This window comes from Sturnus vulgaris, chromosome 5 (assembly GCF_052056855.1).
Source record: "Sturnus vulgaris isolate bStuVul1 chromosome 5, bStuVul1.hap1, whole genome shotgun sequence".
NCBI classification, from domain to species: domain Eukaryota; kingdom Metazoa; phylum Chordata; class Aves; order Passeriformes; family Sturnidae; genus Sturnus; species Sturnus vulgaris.
In genome coordinates this window covers 13,075,671-13,089,709 of record NC_142247.1, presented here as the reverse complement: position 1 = coordinate 13,089,709, position 14,039 = coordinate 13,075,671, and the positions used below count along the sequence as shown (strand labels likewise).

Genomic DNA, 14,039 nt, shown 5'->3' with positions numbered 1-14,039 from the left:
AAACCAAGCACTCTTGGTATTCTTTTCATTTTTGGCAACCTTTTACACTAATGCACCATTTTTTTGGGTGTGAAGTGTCCTCTCTAAAGGGGGACCAACCATTTGGGAGGTGTGGGATCTGACCCACATTTTGCCCCACCGGGCAGCATCTGCACAGAACTCACCTGGCAGTGGCACAGCCAGGCTTCCAGTGGGTTCCTTCTGCAGGACACTTATATTATTACTGTGAGAAACAACTCTTTAAAATTTTTAAAGGTTTAATAAGGGATAAAAGGGACAGTATCCAGCGCTGGGGTGCCTGGCAAATTGCCAGAAAGCACACAGTTAACTATAACAACTCTTTTTAAATACTTTATCATGGCATTGGTCAAATGCATATTAATGAAGATTATACATATTCAAACATTCCTTTGAATTTACATGTCCTAAGGATTCTTTATCTTAGTTTGACCCCTTACCCCATTTTCTTAGAGTACATGCCACAATGCAGATGTGATTTTGAGGGTCTTGTATTTTATTTCCTCACAAGGCCCTGTCTGTGGTTTGACAGTTATGGATAGCTGAAGGGTCAGATGGTAGATAGTTTTTTTCTCTTTTAATGTTATTTCACTGATATATTTTCAATGTTATCTTTTCATACAGATGTTCTAGCCATTCTTACAAGTACTTTCAATCAACATTAGCTATTTCACTATTGTCAGTTACAAAAAATGGCATCAGTTCTTACTTCACAACTACACTTCAGCAAAAGTTAATAGTATACAGCATACATCCTCTACTTTAATATTTTGCAAAAGCCTAAATTATAATATATATTTATCACACTGAAATATACAATCTACACAGGGATTAGGGTATTAACCATAAAAGCCTGACAAATTATACTATATCAAAAGCAGTTAAAAGAGATTACAAACTGTACTAGATCAAAATAATTTACAAAAGCTAATAATAGTGAAGGACAACAACTACATAGTTATTTATAACATTACTCTTTCTCACAATAATAGGTTTCAAAGGTCATAACAGGAAAGATTGATATTGAACATCTACTGTAGTAGATATTATATGAAGCTGTTACTTTACACTGATGCTTACACTTCTGCTTGAGAATGGAGCTGTGGTTATTTGCTCAAGGATACGACAACTGAACAGAATTCTGTACATTGAGAACGTTTGGTGGGTTTGATCATGGGTAGGTGTGTTTGCACTCTTGTGGATATTCCCACTGACTTCGTAGGAGAGCTCCATGGGACAAAAACCTTTCTGCATGTTATTCCTCATGCAGAATTTGAGCTTGTGTTATTACACTGACAAGAAACAGAAAATGGAGTGACAATTGCAGTAAGCACTCCATGGTTGTCTGGATGTGGTATAAGTTGTGCATCTTGAGACTGAACGCTCTAAGCCATAAAATCGCTCTTGAAGAACATCTCCAGCAATACATTGGTGTGCTGTGCTTTCAGGGTTCTATTTCCTCCTCTTTGTTATGAGTGGCTTGAAAATTATTTCTCTTCACGCCCACTATGATAGATATTTATATGTAGTTAGTTCACTTTTCAGCACTTTGTCTGTATGTGCTCCATCATATTTGGAATGTAGTCAAAATCCATATTGTTGTGCGTGTGCATAAGGAGCTGAATCTGTGTTGTATATGGAACTTTCCAGGTGTCTGAGCAACGACTCTGTTGTTTTGTCACAAGTTTTCTAGGCAGAAGGTGACACAAAGTTTAGTTAAGGAGGCTGGTTTAATTCCCAAGGGAGTTCTGGTAGGCTGCAAGTACATACTAAAACCAGTTCCTCTTGCTTGCTGCCTTAGCATTCCTGCAGTTCCTGCCCCCCTTCCCAAGACACCCTTGTGGAATTCCACCTACAGGATGAAAACTTTCAGGCCAAACAAAAGAGATCAAGCCTTTTTTACCACACTTTGACAGCAGGGAAGCATTCCTGGTTGGATGCCTTTTCCCTTCCCACAAGGGACATCCAGAATTCCTGTCCTTGCTGCAGTATTCTGTGTTGATCTCTTTGCTGGCAATTTGGCTTTCCTTTTCCTTTTGACACCAGTGAGCAATTGGCCTCTTACTCACTCTCTGTGCTCAGTGATGGCTCAGCTCCTCATCAGGACTTGAGTAAGTCCAGGCTGGGTGGATGGACACAGAAGTAAAGCTCCTCATGGAGCAGGAGTCAGGGTCATTGAAGGGAGGACCCTTGTTTCAGACACCAAAGCCTCTCCCAAGAAGGTGTGACCCCTGATTTTGGGAGGTGTTTTGGCATCTAAGTGTGATATTTGCCATCTCAGTAGAGGTGAACAGTTCTGTTTCAGATCATGCTTTCCTGTGCAGAAGCTGAAGCAGGCATTGTATGGAAAAATCCCCAACCTATTCTGAGCCTGTAATTAAAAATATGTCTTTGCACACATGCACAAGGACCTAAAATTCCCACTGTCTGGTCAATCTCATCTCTGGCATTCCTGAAGATTTTCATGCTAGGCTTAGGAAGTGCACTGATATTCCTGTAACAAATTCTGTGGCTTTAGACTCATAAATAAATTTCTAATAAAACCACTAAACATTGTAATTCTGTTGTAGAATAGAACACTGATGGCAGCGCAGGTTATCACTGGCTGAATCTCTCAGTATTAGCTTTAAGGACTCCTGCACCTCAACATGATGGAATAACAGATAGTGATTGTAGATTGCTATTTCTGAGGCCAAGCAATGTGAGAGGATGTAACAGCTCATGTGGTGATAGAAAAGAAATGGTGAGACAGAACAATTTAGGTTTCACTTCAAGCTACATTAGTGGACACAGATTTTTTTTGCTTATCATCCCCAGCTGGGATTCATTCAGCTTCTCTCATATCTCATCTCTTGTCTTCTTACCATGTTCAAATCACATTTCTTTCACTTAGCCTTCTTGTAACCTTTTCTGAACTCCTGTCTTCCTCACATGCTACTTCTGAGGTTGGAAAATTTCACCCCACAAGTAAATTTGTGAAGAACTGAAAATAGAATCTCAGACTTGGAAATTCAGGTGACACCGACTAGGCTGTGATACCAGTCCTTCATTGCCCCTCAGCAGTGATGGCCTTAAGGGCTTTTTCTACACTTTGTTCTGAAGGTATCTCTCGTACTTCTTTTACATTAAAATATTCTGGGAATGTTTCTTTTAATTGCAAGTTCTTAGCAAAGGCTATAGCTGATCTTGTGTCCTGTATAGTGACTGTATTTCACTAGTTTTTTATAACTTTGAAATTAACCCTGTAGAAGACTTTGAGCTTCCTCTTCCACATGAGTCACAAAAACATCAGAGAATACTTGCATGATGCTGCAGGATCATGGTGATAAAGCTGAGTATCAGAGCTTTAAGAAGGACTTAGTTGTTCTGTGGCATAGGGTGACATTCCCTGACAGTGTGAGACATGGTGACAACATAGCTCACTGAAGGTAACATGTAACAATTTACATTATATTCCAAGACTCCACAGATAGACATTTTAAAACCACTCCCCAAAATTTAAATTAACTGTAAGCTTACAGAATTCTCAGTGGGAATTTTTCTGGCCATCCCAGGCTCACACTGATGAGTATGGAGGCTTGGACTAGGTGTGAAAAGGGATGCACAGGAAAAAGTTTAAAGGTTGTTTACAAGGAAATAGGTATTTTTTCCTTGGCTTTCCTGATGTTGCCCTCTCACACATGTGTTTACTAAAATTTTTCCAGAGATGCCTACCAGCTAAAAAGCTGTAGCATCACCTCTGCATCAATTTTAAAGAAAACTGATTACAGATTATTTGTTAAACCTCTTGTAAGGTCTATAAATGCACAATAATGTGCATGCTGAGAATCCAGTGTATTGGATGCTCCATCTTGAAATACTCCATGGTATCTTTTATCACATTGCTAAGAAGAACTAGAGAAGATTCAGAATATAAATCTGAAACATCTGTTCTTAATTTTAAGAAGGCATTGAATTATTATGAAAGAATGCATTACCTGCTTAACAAGAAATAGGCAAGACTAAAGTGTTTTTGTTCACAGAGTCTACACGTGTCTTTCCTAAAATTGTTCAGTATTTAAATCTGTCACATGAGGTGGAAGAAAAGCACAAAATTATTATGTTTGCTATATACATAATCTTTCATGTGTTTACACATACTAAATATAAAGAATAATTGAAGCAATGAGAACAGTCAGGAGTTTCATGGGATTCTTTAGCTCAATCTTACTGTTTGTTTTGGTCAATGTTAATAATGAAAGTCTGCAATGTCAGGTGAGCTTCCACTTTTAGAAGTTGTCCCAAACTGTGGAAGCCACTTGCTTGTGAGATCCCACCTGCAGAGCTGCCTCCAGCCCTGGGGTCCCAGCATAGGAAGGACATGGAGCTGCTGGAGTGAGTTCAAGGAGGCACCAAGATGATCCAAGGGGTGGAGCAGCAATCCCATGAGGAAAGGCTGAAGGAATTAAGTTTGTTCAGCCTGGAGAAGTTTTGAGATGACCTAAGTGTGGTCTTCCAGTACCTGGAGGAGGCAACAAGAAATATGTTTAGAAGGGCCTGGAGTGACAGGACAAGGGGAGAATGTGTTCAACCAGACAGTGAGTAGGTTTAGATTGTATCTTAAGAAGAAGTTTTTTTCCTGTGAGGGTGGTGAGGCTGTGGCCTCCCACCCCTGTAAGTGTTGAAGTGTTCAAGAGTCGGATGGGGCTTGGAGCAACCTGAGATAGTGGAAGGTGTCTCTGCCTCTGGCAGGGAGTGGGATGAGATGAGCTTTAATGTCATTTCCAACCGAAGCCATTCTGGGATTCTGGGATTCTGTGAAATGTAAAATTGTTTTTGAATTTTTCTTTGGTTGTAATTTCAAAGCATCTATAAAAATCTAGTGGGGGATGTGATTTGAAATATCAAGATTCTGAGGATGGGATGTACTGATGTGAATAAAGGGGAAAATTGAGGTGGACTGTATTATGGGAAGATCTGGTTTCAGGGTTAAAGTTGAGGTGGCTGTTGTGCTGCTGTTTTATATGACTGGTATTGAAGACATTAAGTGGTTTGCCAGTTCTGAGCTCCTTGACACCAGCAGAACAATCACTGAGTTATCTGAAACACTCACTGACTGCCTTGCTGGCTCAGTGAACCCTGTGCATTAAACTCTTGTAGTAAAACACTTCCATGCTTTACAGCATTACATTTCCTGCATAGTAAGTTATCATAGCATAACAAATTATCCAGCTTGCAAATATTTAATCTTAATACTTGTGAGTGAATGGAGAAATAATTGGTTTGGGCAAACCAACAGCTAGCTGGGTCTTCAGTGCACTGGTTAAGAAACAGTCTAGTGCAAATGAAGAAAGAGTGGGATGGGCAGGTGTTGTTATCATAATTTAAATTGATTTTGTATTGAGATTTATAGGTAAACATGGGCTATATGATCACCATATAAAATGGCTTTTGGAACTCTGGTACTTTACAGTACTGTTTTGTTTTGTGCAGATCGGAGGTGGAAGGGTAAGCCTGTGTATTTTCACAAGAACTAGGAACCTTGACCTGTGTTGCATAAATATAAGAACAGGAATTTATTTTAAAAGCCCAAATTTATTCCACCCAGAGGAATCCCCAGTGAATAATTATGCAATTAAAATAACCTTTTTAATCACAACACACCAACCCTTTGTCCAATAACTTGTCAGAGGAATTTAATTAAAACCCACAATCTTAAAAATATACTTGTCTGCAACTGAAAGTATGTAATCCCTTGAGATGGAAGCTAGTTAAACAGGAGTTCAGCCCAACATAATTCTGCCACATTAGTGAGTACTACAGTATACTAATTTGGAGAGCAAGTTCCATAGATGACTGATCATTAGTGTTTATTATGACTACATTATAGTAATTTTTGTTTAGTCAATAACAAGTTATGCGGAATCCAAAAAATGGTGTAGTGTATTTATTGCAACCACTTATCTATCCATGTTCAGATAATGTTGTCCTAATGTTAAAGCAAGCTTTCATAAGCTTTCTGTCAACTGGTTATACATTAGGCACTATTTTTTTTACCTCCTGTGCTTGTACTGTGCCACATGAACAAGTGTATGTGATAAGAAAATATCTGCACTGTTTCAGACAACAAAAAGTATTTCCAAAACCTCTTTCCTAGTAATGGCTAGAAATAGTCCCTTTACTTTAGTGCTTTCAGAACTGGGAATGGCTGATACCTGCAGGTATTTGTATGTAGTAGTGAAACCCTCTTTATTTAAATGACAGTGTGTCACAGGTTTTCCAATAGAGGAAAACTGGTTATGGGGAGTTGAGATTTAAGGTTTCCTTACCTGCTCCAGATCTGCAACTGTGACCACAGGCATTATAAAGGCAGGCAAGGTACAATGTAGTTTGAGGTTGGACATATGGTATAACTGTAGAAAAATGTTTCATCAGGTGAGTGTCATCATGGCAACCTGCAAACTGACAGAAGGCAGAAGTAGAAAGGATATGAGGAAGAAATTAGGTTAAATATCAGTGGGAAATTCTTCTCTGTGAGAGTGGTGAGGTTCTCACAAAGAGAAGCTGCGTCTACCCCATCCCTGGGAGTGTCCAAGGCCAGGCTGAATGGGGATTGGAGCAACCTGGTCTAGTGGAGAGTGTCCCCTGCCCATGACGGGGAGTGGGAAGATATGATCTTTAAGATCCCTTCCAACCCACACTGATCTGTGATTCTATGATCCTGGAATAAATGCAGCTGCACTAACTTGGGCTTCTTAAGTGTAAGGCAATATATATCATCACTGAGTAAACACTGCTCGCCTGTTCTCCAAGGTGAAATGGAATGGAGGAGTCCAATAGAAAATTTCTTTCAGGGGAATCAGCACTGTTTGATCAGTGTAGAATTCGGTAGGCAAGGTTGTGTCTCAATCCATTGAGGAATTAACTTTTCTGTGAGCTCCTTCTGTGATCATTCTATGAAAAGAGGTTCAAAAATCCCTAAACTAATGTGATACAGAAAGAATAAAGTATTTGGATTGAATTCAATCCAAATTGACATATGAATGAATACCAATTGACATATTAATTTAGTTTTTACCTTTCTCTCTTACATTTTAACATAATATTTTTTCACTCTAGCCTTAAGACCAGGAAAGTTCTTGTATTATTTCTGGGGCACAGTAGTGATACTACATAGCACAGTGTTATTTTGTATGGAGAACTGGCAGTTTTGACCATTATGAATTTTTTACTGACTTCATTAATTCTGAAAGAACTGAGGTGTCAATATAATATGCAAGAACCCAAACAGTGTTAAATTTTATGCACACGATAAATGCTAAACAGTTGCAGGAATATTTCTACTATGTTGCTCTAAATATTAGCATGACATTTTTCTGACCTCAATTATAAGGTCATCAATTTATATAGTTCCAGTGAAGAATAGCTATCGTGATTTTAAATTTGACTGAAATATCCATGCAGAACAGTATAAACTTTTGTAAATGTCTTGGTTCGAAACACAGGGGTATTTCTGCCCATCCCAGAGAAACCGCCAGGTAAAAGGAGAGAGTAGCCAGCTGCACCCTCCCCTGAGCTGTGGAACTCTTTTGTCTCTCTTAAATACCCGGTTATTGTCTCCTAGCAACACCCATGGAGGAAAATTCCCTGGAAGAAAGAAACATAAGGAAAAATCCTAAATCCCAACAGTAAACTTGCATTGAACTTTTCGAAGTAATAACGCTTTAATTTTAATTATTAACTTAACAACCTGTGTGGTGGCAGCATTCAAATTCTTTGGGTTTCTTTTTTTTTGTCAAATTATTTCAGCAGAGAGAGGCCCAAAGAACAGATCCCTGTGTGTGCTCTCCCTGTCAGTCTCAGTGTCTATTCCCTGATTTTCACCAGTGTATTGCCTGCAAAGGATGGCAGGTCAGTAAAGAATATGAAAAGAAACTATGCTAAATAGCTGAAACCAGCCTATAGTGAGAAATACAGACTTGGGGTTTGGTAGACATTGTGTAGGAAATACACTGAGGAAAAAATACAATTTAGGGCAGGCAACCTAGGGGAAGACAAGGAGAATGTTTTCAAAACATTTTTCACGAGTGCATTATGCACTCAGCTCATGTATTGCTGTGTTTATAGATTCCATAGCAAATTTCCTGCCATATTATAAATAATAAAATAGTCTCCTGAAAGCCCTTTACCTGGTTTTGTATCTGATACCCCTTAGCAGATACTGGCTTTACACAGAATTCTTATCCTATCAAAATGTAAATTGCAGACCGATGTTACACGGTAAGCTGTGTCATGCCGTTTAAAAGTAACAAAGGATATCTGTGAAAGGCAAGAACATCGAGGAAAAATGAAGAGAAACCACACTATTTACATTTGAAGAAGAACATATCTGACAGCTGAGTGAACAAAAAGAATAGGCATTAAAGGTGCCTGTGCCTTGACAAATGTTGGAGGAATCTCTTGCCTTTGTTTGGACTCTCTGTAGATGGGAGTTCATTACCAGGCAGTTCTGTGTGCGACTGCCTTCATTTCCGCTGAGGTAATAATCCCTTAGGGATGTCAGTAAGTAATAACCTTGCCTCTGGAGGAATATAGTCTGCCATATTTTGTAAAATACTTCCAAATTTCTATTATTAATAAAAGGCTTGTAGTTTGGGTCTATTCGGGACTTTTTTTTTTTTTTTTCAATTACCCTTCTGGTGGGATGGGGTTGGGGAAGGCACTAAATCACTTTACTAGAAACAGTGATACGTGGTACAGAACACTGTTAAGGAGATTATATTATCTCCCAGGAACCGAGAATGCTTCAGTCAACAGGAAATTATTTTCTGAGGATGCTACCCTAAGTTTGCTTCCTAACTGGAAACTTTCTAGTTGTTGCCCCAATGGAACAGTAAGCTGAAAACCAGGCAGATGGCTTCTTCCCCACTTCCCTTATTCTTTGATTCCATGTAAGTAATTTCTAGCTTCACAGTAAATTTTTGTGTTAAACATTTGTGAATGTTTTCACACTATCATGGTTGCTCTCACTTAGCTATTCAAAAGCAAGGTATTTTTCAGCAGGTCTAAGAGATTTAAATCTGCCCTCTCTAGACTGACCCACTACTTCTAACTATAGCATTAGAAATTAGTATGAAAAAGAAATTGCAATTTGTCCCATGCTGTGGTGGTTTGTGATGGTTTTCAGTGTTAGATTTTTAAAATTTACACATTGTTACACTGATGAAAAAGTTTATGTGTCTTTGTGAAACACACATGTAAAGAAAACTTTTGCTTTTTGAACAGTTCATTTTTAAAAGTATCCCATGAGTTTAACATGGCCCATAAGGCACAGCTTTTGGGAAAGCTGTGAAAATGGGAGGAGTCCGTGGAAAGTGAAGCCACGAAAAAGTTAATTTTTTCTTCTGGTAGAAAAAATCACTATAGCTGGACAAGGGGAGACTCCTTTCCCTAGAGTAAACTAAAAAAGGTTATTTAAATTAATAAGTGACCAAAGTGTTTCTGTATGTTATTGTTAAGAAAGAAAAGAAAGTGCAGCAGAGGGGGGGGAAGGATAATCTGAAAGTTTTATTCTGAATTTATTATTTCTTTATGTTATTAATAAAATTTTTCTTTACACCCTTTATTAATAACATAAAGAAATATATAAAAACTGGAGTGTGTGTAATAAAGATGGATCCTGCTGGAAGAAGCAATGGTCTCTGTTTTTACCCAAGTTGCTGCAATAAGATTCATTGAGGCCTTCATTATGTCATCTAACAAGCATTCTCATGTCAAAGATATCGCCTAATTTTTATAACCTATGATTTCATTTATGGTTTATGGTTTAAATTCAATAGACTGGGAAGGCCTGGTGTAAATAGGTACTTCAGAAGGAAGGTAAAGCCCCATTTCCTTGTAAGAGCTTTTGGAAATCCTTGGTTGGGGTGAAGTCCACGAAGCTCAGATATACTGAACATTGGTTTTGTTTGTTCAGAAAGTACAAATTCACAGGTCCTTGAAAACTTCTCAAAGTCCTTAAATTCCTGCAAAATGTAAAAATTTTGTTTAGGAAAAAAATGTCATGTGAAAATGTTCAGATAAGATAGGAAAAGTCAGATTTCCTTATTTTATCCTTATTTCCTCATTTTGTAGCTTGGCTTCATAAACACTTTTACACTTTTTTCATTCAAAGTAGATATTTATGTGCCATTTATTCCTGACAATCACAGGTAGCAGATAAGCATATAATATACCAAGTGCTTATGAACAAACCATTACTAAATCACCTACAATACCTGCTGCAGATAAGTTGCTAAAAAATACATTATCATACCAATTGTTAACTGTTAGTCTCAGAAATATCTAAATATCAATATCTATCAATAATAAAATTAAGTAGTCATTGGAATATCAATTACTATGTGCTTTTAATAGGAATACAAATCCGACCCATAATTGCTTTTTTTAAAAAGAATATCATTACTCAGTGAAAAATGGAATAATGTTTGTTTTTGAACTTAATGGGACTTTCCCCTGCGTGTATGGACTTTTAAATTGAGTTTCCTGCAAGTGGAGCTAATTATTTTCAACGAGTAACCAGTAAGATTGTTACAAAATAATTGGTGCAGCAAGCAGGCAAACTGTCTGGCCATTTTTTGGGCCAAAATAATTTCCCAGTCTGAGTGATTTGAAGGAGCAATACAATATCTGATTTCTTGGCAGAGGAGAAAATGCTTGTGTATGCCTTTTTTCAACCACCAGGCCATGAATTTGCCCATTTTGTTTTTATTTAACATGTTCACATAATACGAAACTGATGTAAACCAGAGGAGTAAACTAAATTCAAAGGAGAGGCCTAAAAGCTCAATTTCTTTCTCATCTCCACACTTGAGTCTGGGTTTTTAATGTAAAGGAAGTATGCATTTGGAAGGACTCATTTTGCTTTTTGGAGCAACTGCTTGGAGAAACAGATCCTCTAAATCTTGTGTTTTGATCCTGATTATAATTTTGAGTGTGTTCCTTGGTTCTCTGTTTGCAAAAAACAGCAATTAGACAGAGGAATGGCTGTTTTTTAAGTTTTTTATATGTTAATGCTCTCTTCAAATTTTCATGGTGCTCTTTCATGTGAAATATGAGGTATAGAATGTTTCCTGTAATAAAACTTAGAATTGCTATAGAGAAGTCACCTGGTGTGAGGGTACAGAGTGGATATATCATCATCTACATTAAAAACCAGTAAGTACTAAGTTGTTTCCAGGAGTGAATTAGTCGGAAATTCTGATATTTGTCGTTAAAGGTGCATAATATGCAAGTACTTTGAGGAACAATTCCACTGAAATAAAAAGAGGTCAGTTTATTCAAATTCTTTATTTTTTTTAGATTGCAGTTTTAAAATAGTTTTATAGCACTCTCATAGTAAGAAAATGGTAGCCAAATGTCAGTGAGATTTTTCTTCTACAACAACTGAGCAGTAGGGTTTCTGGGGTGGGTTTTTTGTTTTCTTTCACTATTTGTGTAGTGTATAAAATGTGCCACATTGTGATGATAGCTTCCATTGTTAATTTTTGTAGGGCTGACCCAAGGATCACTTTGTCCTTCAAGAATCTGTTTGCAAGGTTTGCATACTTGTTCCTAAGGGGAAACATGTCTGAGGTTGACTATGAGAAATTTGCTGAAGTAGGTTTATATTTTTATAATATTTCAAAATTGCATCTGTGTAGAGTTACAAGTGATTTAATAGAGTATCTTCAGTAAATGAGAGGCTTCTCCCACATTCTGTAATATTTCTTGGAGCAATCTGGTATTAGTTACAGCTTCTGTACTGAAGTGTACCTTATTAAAGCCATTAGGGCTGAAGGTTAGTTTAATACATGCAGCTTTTGTGAATTACTGCTAGATGTTCCCAGTGCAAATTTAGGCTATTGGAACATCATCATCATCATCATCATCACATGTTGTGGCACAAATGGGAGCCATTACTCCAAGCAGACCAGTATGGAATGAGTACACAGCATTGCATGTTACTGCCAGAGATGCTAATTGAGTGGAGCGATGTGACCCAAGGCATTAAAGGCATGAGGGGCTCATAATTTGGAAAGATCTGCATTACTTTATTTTTTTTCCCTTGAGTTTTTGAAGATGCCAGGCTGAAACCCAGAGCAAGGATCTTCCAGATCTTGCCCAGCCTGTCGCAATCTCAGCCTCCCTTTCTCCATCTCTTTCCTTTGCTCTGATTTCACCACTTCCAGGAGCAGTTACCTGACATTTGTACTTCTAGGGACTGATACAAATGCAATTTTCATCCTCAAACTTGCCAAGCTCTGGCTCAGGCTCCTCGCATTGTCTCCTAGGCTGGGTTAAGCAGCATTAATGTTGTGACTAGTAACAGAGCCTACAGCCCGTGGAGCAATGAACTCCTCGGTCATTTTCAGGAGAAAAATAGAGCTGAGGTCTCCCTCCGTTTGAAACATTGAATCTTCTTTCTTATTGGTGCTTATTATGAAAAATGTTTTGAGCTCCACTCCTCTTATTCAAACAGGAAAAGAAAAGAAAGAAAAATAATATAAAAAGAATTATCTCACTAAGTTAGGGCTATCTAGCTTTTCAGCAGGTATGATTAATATTGGGATTTCTGTAGACCATGTGAATAAGTGGAGTACAAATAAGTGTACATATTTACTTTGTTTCTCTGGGTCTTTGGAACATCTCAAAGTCAGATTGGTTGTTTCTTTTGTATTTTTGAACATGCCCTTCACATCCCCACAGATGAGCAGCTACTATTTCTTTTTCTCTTTTCTCTTTGAAACTTTCTTGCCTTAGGGGGTTATGGTGCCTAGACATGAAGGGAAAAAAAAAAAAAAAAGTAAAACCTCTAATAAATAAAATAGTGCTTTACTTGTTCTGAGCTTTAACAAGACTTAAATATTTTCATGAAGAAAAAATTGTGGAATTTATCTATTTCTTTATGTTTGTATTTTATTCTTTCCAGCTCTTGGGAAAAAAACACTCAGTAAAGTAAAAGAATACTTTCCCAGTTAAGATTAGTGTAGCTTTTTATATAATATAAGCTTTTAAAAGGTAGAAAAATATATATTTTGGAGATAATAAGGGTTTAAACACTTTTGTGTACATGAAGAGGACTCTAATGGTGTCTGTCTAAAGGCAGATTTTTTTCCTGTAAGACTGCTGATTTATTTTCTGAGAAGCCTTTTATGTGAATTCAGACATAAGGAAATGTAAAAGTAGTACACATGTTGCTGACTCCTTTATGTTTAGGAGAAGCCCAGCCACTACTGGCATTTTTCATCTTTGTGAAATGCTTTATGGGTGCAAATCACGTTAAAAATGAGACAATAAAGCCTTCATATGGCTGTTTGCAGGATTGAAAGATACTGAGAAATTGTCAGTAGAAAACATTCAAAAATATTTAGTACGAGTTTTTCTCTAACACTTACTCTCTGATGGCACATAAATCTGGCTGAAATCAATATTTATCTTCTCTGCCCTAGTGTGCCTTGCATGTTGGTCAAGGAACATGAAATATGCAGATGATGAGAAGATAAAATGTTCTAGTACTTCTTAGTTTGATACTGATAATATTATAGGTCATAGAACAGTGGAATACCAGATTAGAAGGGGATGTTAAGGATAAGGTGGTCCAACTTTTCTTAGCAAAAGCACAGTTAAGACAAAATGGCCCAACACAATGTCCAGATGACTCTACCAAGTGTTCAAACTGATAGATAAGAATGTTAATTCTACCTCATTAAAACCTGCAGGATAACAAGAGGTGGATGACATACAGCAGGTGGTACATCATAAAACACTTGTTTTTCTCTTTACCTGTGTCTTCTCTTAAGCCACCAAGACACTTGTATATTAGTTATTATTAATTATCCCAGATTCTGTTCATTTGAATATGGACTTTGTATGAGCTTTTTTTTGAGCCTTAAAACAGTCTGGAAGAAAACTTGGGTGTGAAAATAAACCAAACAAACAAACCTGTAAAGTCCTGGAACAATATTGATTAACACTGTGTTGTTCTTTTCAGTATTGAGTAG

The 14,039-nt window shown here is 37.4% G+C and overlaps 1 long non-coding RNA gene across 1 annotated transcript; it reads right to left on the bottom strand.

Moving 5' to 3' along the window:
- Positions 1–239: 239 nt before the first annotated feature.
- Positions 240–12,758, bottom strand: LOC148223565 (uncharacterized). Its single transcript, XR_015803775.1, has 2 exons — positions 6,327–12,758; positions 240–4,519 (listed from the first exon to the last, which is right to left on the bottom strand). It is a non-coding gene; the product is annotated as an uncharacterized LOC148223565 (long non-coding RNA).
- Positions 12,759–14,039: the final 1,281 nt, after the last annotated feature.